This window comes from Carlito syrichta, unplaced genomic scaffold (assembly GCF_000164805.1).
Source record: "Carlito syrichta isolate Samal-C Ts95f unplaced genomic scaffold, Tarsius_syrichta-2.0.1 Scaffold309262, whole genome shotgun sequence".
NCBI classification, from domain to species: domain Eukaryota; kingdom Metazoa; phylum Chordata; class Mammalia; order Primates; family Tarsiidae; genus Carlito; species Carlito syrichta.
This window is the reverse complement of record NW_007253358.1, coordinates 355879-369140: the sequence shown is the minus strand read 5'-3', so window position 1 is coordinate 369140 and position 13262 is coordinate 355879. Positions and strand designations below refer to the sequence as shown.

The window sequence follows — 13262 nt, the reverse complement described above, 5'->3', positions numbered from 1 at the left end:
CCACTGCACTCCAGTCTGGGCGACCGAGTAAGACTCCAACTCAAAAAAAAAAAAAATTATATATACATATATATATGTATATATACACACAAGAATACAAAAAAGAAAATAACCCATCTTAAAAAAAAAAATCTTCAGCTGGGCTCAGTGGCTCAGCCTGTAATACCGCGCCTTGGGAGGCTGAGGTTGAGTGGATTGCCTGAGCCCGCGGGTTCGAGACCCGCCTGGGCAACTTGGCGAGACCTCATCTCTACAATAAATCAAAAAATCAGCCGGGTGTGGTAGCGCGCGCCTATAATTCCAGCTACTCGGAAGGCTAAGGCGGAAGGATCGCCGGAGCCCAGCAGGTCAAGGCTGCGGTGGCCGGGAGCGGCCACTGCACTCCAGTCTGGGCGACCGAGTGAGACTCCAACTCAAAAAAAAAATTATATATACATATATATATACGTATATATACACACAAGAACAAAAAAAAGAAAATAACCCACCTTAAAAAAAAATCTTCAGCTGGGCTCGGTGGCTCAGCCTGTAATCCCACGCCTTGGGAGGCTGAGGTTGAGTGGATTGCCTGAGCCCGCGGGTTCGAGACCCACCTGGGCAACTTGGCAAGACCTCACCTCTACAATAAATCAAAAAATCAGCCGGGCGTGGTAGCGTGCGCCTGTAGTTCCAGCTACTTGGAAGGCTGAAGCGGAAGGATCGCCAGAGCTCAGCAGGTCGAGGCTGCGGTGGCCAGGAGCAACCACTGCACTCCAGTCTGGGCAACAGAGTGAGACTCCAACTAAAAAAAAAGAAAAGAAAAGAAAATCTTGACCAGACAGTCCCTCCAGCTATCACTCTGTGTTTCAGCTTCACTTTATAAGTTCTCTCTTAACCCCACTCCAATCAAGTTTTTACCTCCATCACTAAACCAGAAACAACTTGTTACGGTCACCAATGATTCTCTTTTTTGTTTCTTTGTGTGTGTGTGTGTGAGTCAGGATCTCACTCTGTCATCCAAACTGGAGTGACAGCCTCGACCTTCTGGGCTCAAGCGATCCTTCCACTTCAGCCTCTGGAATAGCTGGGACTACAGGTACATGCCACCATGCCTAGCTAATTTTTTTATTTTTTTCTAGAGATGAAGCCTTGCTATGTTACCTAGGCTGGTCTCAAACTGGACTCAAGCAGTCCTCCCAATTCAGCCTTCCAAAGTGCTGGGATTACAGGCGTGAGCCACCTCTCCCAACCACTAATGATTTTCACATTGCTGAAACTAACAGTCACCTCTTAGTCCTCGATCTAATAGCATCTGACACAGCTGCGTACTGAGTCGCTCCTCCTTAAAACATCTCACTTGGCTTTATGGAAACTACTCACTCTTAATTCTCCTTCATGGGGTGTTTCTTTGTCTCCCTTGCTAGTTTCTCTCTCTCTCTCTCTCTGAAAACATTACAGGATTCCAAGGCTAAGTCGTGGGACTTCTTCAGTCACGTTAACTACCTAAATGATTTTAAGCAGTCTCATGGCATTAGTACTATCTCTCTGACAATAACTGGAAATGTGTATCTTCCAGTCCAAAAATCTGCCCTGAACTGCAGACTCATGTATATCCAGCTATCTACACAATACCTCTAGTTGAATTGCCAACTTAATATGTCCAAAATTAAACTCATTATTTTCCCCCCAAAACCTAATTCTTCTGTAGTCTTACTCATCTCATTAAACATCCATTCATCCAGTTGTTCAAGTCAAAGGCCACAACCCACATTCAATCCATCATCAAATTGTGGGCTCTGCCTTCAAAATATATACACAGTGTGAGCACTTTTCCCAATCCCTGCCTAAAATCACCATCATCAGCCAGGCTCGACAGCTCAGCCTGTAATCCCAGCACTTTGGGAGGCCAAGGTGAGTGGATTACCTAAGCCCATGGGTTTAAGACCTACCCGGGTAACTTGGCAAGACCTCATCTCTACAATAAATCAAAAAATTAGCTGGGCGTGGTAGCGCACGCCTGTAATTCCAGCTACTTGGAAGGCTGAGGCGGAAGGATCGCAGGAGCCCAGCAGGTCAAGGCTGCGGTGGTGGGAGTGTGCCACTGCCCTCTAGTCTGGGTGAGAGTGAGACTCCAACTCAAAAAAAAACAAACAAAAAAATCACCATCATCTCCCACACAGGATTATTGCTGCAGCCTGCTAAATGATATTATTATGTCCCATTCTCTAAATAGCAGCCTAGAAGTCCATTTAAAACATGTCAGGCCAGGCGCGGTGGTTCAAGCCTATAATCCTAGCACTTTGGGAGGCAGAGGTAAGAGGATTGCCTGAGTCCAGGGGTTCGAGACCAACCTGGACAACTGAGAATTCATTTCTACAATAAATCAAAAACTTAGACAGGCATGGCGGTGCATGTTTGTAGTTCCGGCTACTTGGAAGGCTGAGGTGGAAGGATCGCCGGAGGGTGAGGCTGCGGTGGCCATGAGCGTGACACTGCATTCCAGCCTGAGCAACAGAGTAAGACTCCAATTTAAAAAAAAGTAAAACAAGTCAAAACTCTCCAGTGGGATCCCACCTTTAGAGTAAAAGTCAAAGTCTCACTGGCCTACAAGGTCACATATGATCCCGCATTTCCCCAACCCACCTCACTGACCTCATTTTCTACCAATAATTCCCCTCAATACCTCCACTAACTTACTTGACACTCCTAGAACAGATCGAGCAAGCTTCAGCCACAGGATCTTTGACATTAAATACTATCCAGTTCTATCTTTATCAAGTATTCTCTCTCCTAATATCTGCACAGATCACACATTTCACTTCTTCAATAACTTTACAAAAATACTAGTTATCATTAAGACCTTCCCTAATCACCTTATGTAATAAAACAGCAGCACTCTCCCTAACATGCTCTTTTCACTGCTTTATTTTTCTACACTGCAACATAACAGCTGACATTACATATACACTTGTTTTTTATTTTCTGTATCTCAGAGCATAAGTTCTAACAAAGGTCGAAACTTGTTTTGTTCACTAAATTATTTCCAGTAAGTACTCAGAGGACATTTCGTTTTTTGTTTTTTTTTTTCTGAGTTGGAGGTCTCACTCTGTCGCCCCAACTGGAGTGCAGTGGCCACTCTAGGCCACCACAGCCTCGACCTGCTGGGCTCCAGCGATCCTTCTGCCTCAGCCTTCCAAGTAGCTGGAACTACAGGCGCGCGCTATCACGCCCAGCTAATTTTGGATTTGTTGTAGAGATGAGGTCTCGTCAAGTTGCTCAGGCAGGTCTCGAACCCACGGGCTCAGGCAATCCACTCACCTCAGCCTCTCAAAGGCACAGGATTACTGGCTGAGCCACCAAGCCCGGCTCAGAGGACATTTCTTGAATGGATGGATGAATGAATGAGGAAAATTCAGACTAAGGATCTAGTCTCACAGCCAGGATTAAGGAAATTTACAGTGTAGAACTTCTCAAGTCCTAGACAAGCATGACTGCAAAAGAGGTCACAACAGCCGGGCTCGGTGGCTCAGCCTGTCATCCCGCGCCTTTGGGAGGCTGAGGTGAGTGGATTGCCTAAGCCCGCAAGTTCGAGACCCACCTGGGCAGGTGAGACCTCATCTCTACAATAAATCAAAAAAAATTAGCCGGGCGTGGTAGCGCGTGCCTGTAATTCCAGCTACTTGGAAGGCTGAGGTGGAAGGATCGCCGGAGCCCAGCAGGTCGAGGCTGCAGTGGCCGGGAGCAGCAACTGCACTCCAGTCTGGGCGACAGAGTGAGACTCCAACTAAAAAAAAAAAAAAAAAAAAGGTCACAACAATGGCCTACAACTCTAAGAGTTCAGCCTTTTGCACTCTTCCTGTATTAGCTTAACTTGCATTTGCTCAGGTACAACTATAGCTGATGCCAATAATAAATAAATGTTGAAAAGTCCACATTATTCCTAAAATGAGAAAAATATACTTGAGAGAATGTTTTTAAATAAAAAAGAAGAAAAGGATAGTCATCCCTGCCTCCCCACCACTTAAAAAGAAATGCCACCTGGATGCTGCCTGTAAAGTGGCCTACCAACTCTGACCAAAATATCACCAAGCCCATTCTATACACTTAAATAGCTATTATGAAAATTATCGCTTTTTCTGAGCTAAGATCCTCAGAGGAAATTGTAACTCCCAGCTCTAACACTGGTTGCCAAGACTTAATGGTCAGAAAAAGCTCTCAAATTTCCCTAAAGCACTCAGGCTGCAACCAAGTATCATTAATATGATGACAACAACAATTCAAAGTACCTTCTGGTGTCTGCCTTGCTTCGTTGTCCCTAGAGTATACACTAAGGGCTCAGTCTTCAAAGATTTTGATATCTTGGTGTATCTTGCTGTATTTTGCTTTGGTTGGGGGGAAGGCAAGCAATTCAAAGAAACAATACTGGACTTAATTCTGTATTTTAAAGAGAGGTTGAATGCTGAGGAACAGAAAGCACCTAAGAAACAGGGTGTAGGCTGGGCTCAGTGGCTCAGTCTGTTTTGTTTTGTTTTGATTTGGAGTCTCACTCTGTTGCCCAGACTGGAGTGCAGTGGCCGCTTCCGGCCACCGCAGCCTAGACCTGCTGGGCTCCGGCGATCCTTCCGCCTCAGCCTTTCAAGTAGCCGGAACTACAGGCACGCGCTACCACACCCAGCTAATTTTTGATTCATTGTAGAGATGAGGTCTCGCCAAGTCGCCCAGGCGGGTCTCGAACCCATGGGCTCAGGCAATCCACTCACCTCAGCCTCCGAAAGGCACGGAATTACAGGCTGAGCCACCGAGCCCGGTTAGTGGCTCAGTCTGTAATCCCAGTACTTTGGGAGACCCAGGCAAGTGGATTCCCAGAACCTGCGAGTTTGAGACCAGCCCAGGCAACTTGGAGAGACCTCATGTCTACAATAAATCAGGGGGTGGTAGTGCATGTCTGTGGTTCCAGCTACTTGGAAAGCTGAGGCAAAAAGATCGCCAGAGCCCAGCGGATCGATACTGGGGTAGCCATGAGCATGCACTCTAGCCTGGGCTACGGAGTGAGACTCTGATTCTAAATAAATAAATAAATAAAAATAAAAGAAATGAGGTGTCCCCTTGGCTTTTCAATACCAGACACTAAAACAGATCACTGAAGAACCAAAACCCTGAGATGTCCAGCATTCTTCAGCTAAAGAGCCATGCTTTGCATCTCCCATTCCCACACACAGAACTGAAGATATGGGGCAGGAGGTCATGCCAAATTGAACAGCTGGAAGCAGTGAAGAGAGGAGCAGGGTGGTAACAACTATCAAAACAAAGGCAAGCGAGAAAGCTTTTTCTCTTTTACACTTCCCACTGTCCTTAGCATGAATAAAACTAGGCAGATGAAAACTGTGCAGAAGGCAGAGAATCAGAGGGTAAGGATGTCCTGAAGCAAATGATAGTAGAAAAAATCAAGAGTAAATTCCTTTTCTAAGGGATTCTTTGAAAAATAAATAAAGAAAGTTAGGAAATGACCAAGGAAGTTTAAACCAAGTCCCCTTGACTTACATAACCACAGAACCATGCAAAGAGAACAGAGATTTATCTGTGGCATTTTTAAGACCAACAATCCCCAAAGATGACCCAACTATATTCAAACTAAGCTACTCATCAACATGGAAAAGTAAACAGGTGAAAAAACATAGCTCTCATGGATGCAACCTTTAGGAATCCCAATGGCTCCAAACCTTAATACAACCAATCAGAAGTCTTTAAAGGTAGAGAAGTAGGCCGGGCTCAGTGGCTCAGCCTGTAATCCCAGCACTTTGGGAGGCTGAAGTGAGTGGATTGCCTGAGCCTGCGGGTTCAAGACCCGCCTGGGCAACTTGATGAGACCTCATCTCTACAATAAAATCAAAAAATTAGCCGGGCGTGGTAGCTCACGCCTGTAGTTCCAGTTACTTGAAGGGCTGAGGCGGAAGGATTGCCGGAGCCCAGCAGGTTGAGGCTGCGGTGGCCGGGAGCGGCCACTGCACTCCAGTCTGGGTGACTGAGTGAGACTCTAACTCAAAAAAAAAAAATAAACAAAGGTAGAGAAGTAACTCTGAGACCCTTCCAAAGCAATTAACTCAGCAAAGAAGAGCTAAAAACTTGGATTACATCAGAGATTCCTGATTGGTCGGTTCACTTAAAAAGAAAGAAGTGTTCTGATTGGTTGGTCTCAAAAGGCTGAGTCATACCTCAGCATCAGTACCTATTACAAGCAGAAATTAGGAGGGACAGAATACTATGAAAAAGGTATGGAGGCAGATGGGGAGGGAGCAAATCTGTAATAAAGGAAAGACAATTTACCTTTACACAACACCTGCCATCAGCTTATAACATTAGGGCACACTCATCAGAATTGTTTGTAGCCTGGAGTGGCATTCTATATACTCACTTCTATGTTAATTCTTTCCTTCCCTCTGCTCCCTTGCTGATGGCTCTTACCCATCCTCTCTGACAGCTGTCACATTCTAGAGTTCCTTCCTCCACTCACTTTTTGATTTTGGTAATTTGGTGTTTCTGAGTTCAGCCTCTTATCCTCTTCTTGTATTATTATTATTTTTTTTTTTTTTTTTTTTTTTTTTGAGAAAGCAAGATTTATTGAGAGGAGAGAAAAACTCCCACAGTGGGAGGCGACCTGAAGGGGTTGCCGACTTCCTGTATTATCTTAACCTGTATTTGCTCAGGTCTTCCACTCAGTCCCTGTCCTTGACAAACACACAATCCAGTTGAGGAGACAGATGTCACTAGATTAGGTACAAGACATCACAGTGAATGTTATGAAAGCAATATAGCCAAGTGCTGTGAGCACATAATATCTGTCATTACCCACTTGGTTTCTTCCAAATCAACACTCTACTTTCCCACTCTCTTGTAAATCAGTTGCTAAATACTACATCTTTCCAAAATATCCCCTGATCTCCACTTCCACCTCACAGTTTAGGCTTCATTTTTCTTTTTTTTTCCTTTTTTTTTTTTTGAGTTGGAGTCTCACTCTGTCATGCAGATTGGAGTACAGTGGCCGCTCCCGGCCACTGCAGCCTCGACCTGCTGGGCTCCGGCAATTCTTCCACCTCAGCCTTCCAAGTAGCTGGAACTACAGGCGTACACTACCACATCCGGCTAATTTTTGATTTATTGTAGAGATGAGGTCTCACCAAGTTGCCCAGGCGGGTCTCGAACCCGCGGGCTCAGGCAATTCACTCACCTCAGCCTCCCAAAGGCGCGGGATTATAGGCTGAGCCACCGAGCCCAGCTTAGGCTTCATTTTTCATATGACCTATTTCAACCACTTCCTGTCATACACACAATTCAATATATTTTCACACTGTCAGATCAGTCATCTCCCTAAAAGAGTTAAAATACAATATGCTCCCTTTGCTTTGCAACACCTAATATACTTTCAATGTCTAAGAGATAAAATCCAAATCTCATTAGCAAAGCAAGTAAGATAATACTTTTGAAATAGAATCTTTTAAAAGCAGGTAAACTGAGTTCCAGTTCCAATGCATACTACCTACATTACCTTTAGCAGGTCACTTTATGTCTCTAAATTTCTACATCCATAAAAGGAGGATACCAAAAGAACCTACTAGGGTTGCACTGAGGATTAGGTAAGAAACTCCATGCCAAGTACCAGCACAAAACCCAGAACTCAATGTTAACTATTATCCTGAGCTGTCTCTACCTAAAATGGCTCACTCCCCAAAAGGAGCAGATAACCAAAGTTTGTTTTCATGTATTTTATTTTTATTCATTTACTTTTTTAGAGACAGGGTCTTACTCTGTTGACCAAGCTGGAGTGCAGTGGTGTGATAATAGCTCACTGCAGTCCTGAGCTCCTACTAGGCTCGAGGGATTCTCCCACCTCAGCCTCCCAAGTAGCTGAGACTACAGGTATGCACTACCACACCCAGTTGATTTTTTTTCTTTATAGAGATGGGATCTAACTAGGCTGCCCAGACTTCACATATTTTAGAATGATTAACAATAAGAGTTAAATCAGAAACAACTTTCTGGTTAATCCTGAACAAAGACTTCAGCTAACCAATATACTGCTGTCATAAAAATGTTAGTTTGTCTAAAATTTACCATACTCGGCCAGGCCGGTGGCTCAGCCTGTAATCCCAGCACTTTGGGAGGCCAAGGCAAGAGGACTGCCTGAGCCCGGGGGTTCAAGACCAGCCTGGGCAACTTGGTGAGATATCTCTATAATAAATCACAAAAATAAACAAATAAATATATAAAATTTACCATAATTTACTGAGAAAACAAGTACCCATTTGTATAAAAAAAATTACTTTGTTTTCCTATTCGTGGTCGGGGGGAAAAAAACTCATTTATAATAATGTAGTTTACTATAATATAAAATCCACATAAAGGAAATTTGATCTCAATTGCATATATAACTTGCTAAGATATACACATATACCAAAATGAACTCTAGAAGCTTAAGAAAATAAAAGTATGCATTAGATAGTGGCATGGCATTAAAAAAAAAATCACAAAATGTTTTACATCAGTGACTTTTTACTTGTTTTTTGTTTTTGTTTGAGTCAGAGTCTCACTCTTCTTTCCTGCTACCCAGGCTGGAGTGTAGAGGCACAATCACAGTTTACAGCAGCCTCGACCTCCTGGGCTCAAGCGATTCCTCTGCATCATCCTGTAGCTGAGATTACAAGAGCATGCCACCATGCCCAGCTAAATTTTTTATTTTTCTAGAGATGAGGTGCTATGTTGCCTAGGCCCTACTCTCAAACTCCTGGGCTCAAGTAATCCTCTCACCTTGGCCTCCCAAAGTACTGGGATTACAGGCATGAGCCACCACGTCCAGCAGTGATTTTTAATAATATAGAAACCACAAAGCCTACACGAAAAATAAAAATCAGAAATATTTTTCAAAAGATTAATATATTTAACAAAAACAATAATGAAAATTGGTGAGAAGATTCCAGTAAATTATGGGCAAATGATGAACAAAGAAGAAAATAAAACTAGAAAAATACTGCATTTGCTTTTCCATTATAACTGTGATGTTAGACTAGTAGTAATCTTATGTACACTTTTAAAAAACAAACTTAAAAACAACCTGTAAATATGGTAGAACTCTCAAACAAACTCTGCTTAGGTAAAGGTAAACTGATACCTTTCAGAAGTAAATCTGATAATATTTTTCAAAATTAACAAAACCCTTATACCCCCAACATTGTAATACCCTCCACCCTGGACCTCTACCCTAAAGAAGAGCAATAACATGAGCAATAACAACTATATCCTGACTGCATTACTTACAAAATGGTAAGCAATGTAGTTGTCCATTAAGAAATAAATAGTAACTCATCTCACTGTAATACTGTACAATAATCTTAAGGTAGAAAACTATAGCAAAAAGAAAATCCATCATATATAAAAGCAAATATTAAATATTATATTTATGCTTTGATTATAGTATAATGTCATGTAGCTATGATGAAAAATAAGTAGAAAGTTTGTTTTGATTTTTTTTTAATTTCTTCGACCACTAAGTTGTTTGTAAAATAAAAAGCCTGTTGAAATTGTTCAGGCCCACCACACTAGTACACATTTAAAAACTGACTTTTCAGAGGCATCCCCATAACCATTTTTTATCCCTCCCAAAAAATCACATAAAAGTAACAGGCTTTTCTCACATACAGACAAGCCATACATGTAACTTTAGCCATGCTATTAGCCAGCTGTAACCTTATTATATTAAAATCTCATTTTACCATCCAAAACATAACCGTATGGGGTCTCCATATGGTGATCAGAAGCCACTTGTTATGGGGCATCTGGAGAGAGGGCCTCAAGCACTGAAGTTAAAACTATCTGGCTGAGTGAAATGATAAAAGATTAGCTTTCTCCTATACTCCCAAATGAACTATCATGTTTCTCAGCCACTCAAGTGCTCTAAGTCCCTAGGAGTGGCAGCTATATATTCAAGGAAGGAAAAGGTACAAGCAGATTTGCTGTCCCTTTTTTGAAAAATTGGCAATTTCTTCATTTTTTCCCAAAGTACCATGAGGTCAAATACACAAGCATGAGGTCAGGAGATGTGAGATACAGGTGAGTACAAGTAACCTCAAACAAGTTATTTGCCTTTTCAGGCTAGACTTGTTTAATGGTAAAATTTTTACAGTTGAACCAAATAATTTATTAATTCTTTCAAGTTCAATTTCTATTATTCATTTAATAGAGATCCCTTTTTCAATACTTACCTCATCTCCCACAATCCCCATTCAAATTGTAAAACAATCAAGATTTAGAATTAGGAATCCCATTCAGCAAATTTTTTTTTTTTTTTTTGAGTTGGAGTCTCACTCTGTCACCCAGTCTGAAGTGCAGGGGCACACTCACAGCCACCACAGCCTCAACCTGCTGGGCTCTGGCGATCCTTCCACCTCAGCCTTCCAAGTAGCTGGAACTACAGGCACATGCCACCAAGCCTGGCTAATTTTCTGATTTATGATAGAAACGAGGTCTCACCAAATTGCCCAGGCTGGTCTTGAAACCCTGAGCTCAGGCAATTCTCTCACTTCAGCCTCCCAAAGTGCTGGGATTACAGGCGTGAGCCACTGCACCCAGCCAGCAAATTTTTTTAATTTGGAAAAAAAATTTAGAATTAGGAGACTAGGGGCCACGGTGAAATACACAGATGGTCAAACGCTCTGGACTGTAATCCTAGCTCTGTCCCTTTCCACCTGCATGACCTTGAGCAAATTACTACACTTCAAAATAAAGTCTTAGGAGCAATAAAGTAGTTTTCCAGTCATAACTAGAGTTTCATTTCTAACAAGCCAACAATTTTTACTTCATTCCTGGATATTTTTACTTCATTCCTGGATAAAGTACCTTGTGCATTCATCTTTTCTAAATGTTCTGATATTGAATGAGGCGGTCTAACATATTTTGCCTATCTTAAAATTATATTCAATAGCCGGGCTCGGTGGCTCAGCCTGTAATCCTGCGCCTTTGGGAGGCTGAGGTGAGTGGATTGCCTGAGCCCGCGGGTTCGAGACCCGCCTGGGCAGCGAGACCTCATCTCTACAATAAATTAAAAAATCAGCAGGGCGTGGTAGCGCATGCCTGTAATTCTGGGCTACTTGGAAGGCTGAGGCGGAAGGATCGCCAGAGCCCAGCAGGTCGAGGCTGCGGTGGCCGGAAGCAGCCACTGTACTCCAGTCTGGGCGGCAGAGTGAGACTCCAACTCAAAAAAAAAAAAAAAAAAAATTAGATTCAAGACTGGAACCATTCCTCAAAAATGTATTTGGTAAACAGTTTTGGGGCACCTGTGCCACATAACTTGTGCTAGAGTTGCAAAGGTCCCTGCCCTTAAGAATCCCAAAAGCCTGGTGGGTGACACACATATAAACAAATTACTAACTACCAACTGACAAATACTAACTGCAGAATGTATGAATCAGTCCCAACAAGAGATAAGATACCTGGACAAGGCTCAGAGGTGATTAGCAAGGGCAAGCTGTTCAGTACATAGAGAAATATCAACAGAGGAACAATGTAAAACCACAAAGGAAGATGTCATCTTCAGAGAACTGCAAGTAGTCTTATATGGAGAGGGCACGCATGATAGTACAAGACGAAACCAGAATGTAGAGAAATACCAGAAATTGTAAAGGGCTTTGAACTTCATCCATATAGACTGAAGTCACTGAAGGACTTTTTTTTTTTTTTTTAAGGAAAATAGAGACCAGGTCTCGCTATGTTGCACAGGCAGGTCTTGAACTCCTAGGCTCAAGAGAGCCTCCTGCGTCGGCCATCCACTGAATAAACATGGATTTGAAAGTCCCTTCTTCTTCAGTAAAGTCAAGAGTTGAGTCAAGGCAATAAACAAAAAAATGCAGGTCTAAATGTGGAAAGGTAGAAAAAATAATTTTTTTTTAATGGAAAGTTCTTGCTCTCAGGATGGCTTCTAGCATTTTCTTAACCGTGGCATATTAATACAGTATAATGCTGAAGGCAGACAGTATGAATTATGGCTAAAGGACTCAAGAAAGTGTGTATTATTAACCTAGAGATTATTTGAAGTCAATGTCGAGAATACTCAATAAAATAAAGCAACCAAATAAGAAAACCGTAGAAAGCTTTAATAAATTAAAAAATCTTTAAAAAAATAAAAAATAAATTAAGAGAAGCAAACAATAGAGTACAAGAAGACTGACTTCAGGCAAAACAAACAGGAATGTCTGCATCTTTATCATACCTGATTACAGACAATAAGACATGTTTTGCACCTATTTTTTGCAGGAGAGTATCTTAAATTCCATTTAATTAAAGAAGAGCTGCCAATACTGAAGACTCTTTAAACTAGCCTAAAAGATGATGTTTTTTCAAAACTAGTCAAATTAATAGGTTCCATGAATATTTTAATGCTCAGGAAAAAAAGAAGAAAAGAAATGCCTTTTCAAGTGGCTATTTTGAAAAGCTCGAAGCTCAATTTCCCTCACCTATTAAAGTGAAACACCATCATTCCAACTGAGGCTACTGAGTCCGTGCATCAGTAATTTCCACATTGCTAAGGCCTAGTCTGGGAACAGCAAGCTTAATTGGCTGGGTAGGTTACAAAAAGATGAATTTGCAATTATTGAAATTCAAACTCAAGTTTAGCCACCAAGGACCACCTCAAAGGAGTCATTTATCCTTTTACAGTAAAGACAGTAGGCGCATTAAAAATACATGCATGCATTAAAATAGCAAAGATCTAAAGAGAGGAGATCTGAACCCACAGTCACGAAGTGAGCCACCAAAGTTTTACATCAGGATGTGTTTTAGGGAGTGTCTTTGTTTTGGCCTAGTAATTTAAAAAGAAAAAAAATACCACTCATTCGAAGCGCCCTGGTACTTTCCCCTATCAACCCTCACTAACAACCAGGCTCTGAAATCACAGGGTTATCTCAGCCGCGCCCTGATTTCTCCTTAGAGAAAGACGGCAGCCCCTGCGGCCCGAGGTCCCCAGCGCGCTGTCACAGCCCGCAGGGCTGGTGTCCTCCCGCCTCCCAGCCCGCCCCGCCTCGGGCTGCTCGCGGGGGGTTCCAGAGGGTCACCCCGGAGGCTGGGAGGCCGCAGGGTGCTACATCCTCACCCCGGGAGCCCGGGTCTTCGCCCCGCCCCGGACTGCGCCCTTAGTCCTGGGCTGCCTCGGGCGCCCACCCGACCCCAGCCCCGACACTGGCTTCGGCCCTGACCCCGGCTCTCACCGTGCGGAGGTCGCGCTGCCTCCTCGGCCGGGG

The 13262-nt window shown here is 42.8% G+C and overlaps 1 protein-coding gene across 1 annotated transcript in view; it reads right to left on the bottom strand.

Annotated features, from left to right (window-relative positions):
* The window catches only part of LOC103269434 (serine-rich coiled-coil domain-containing protein 2), a 36073-nt gene extending 22811 nt beyond the window's left edge, over nucleotides 1-13262 (bottom strand). The window contains exon 1 of the mRNA XM_008067020.2: nucleotides 13230-13262. The gene's annotated coding sequence lies outside the window, so the exon portion shown is untranslated. The remainder of the gene's footprint in view (nucleotides 1-13229) is intronic.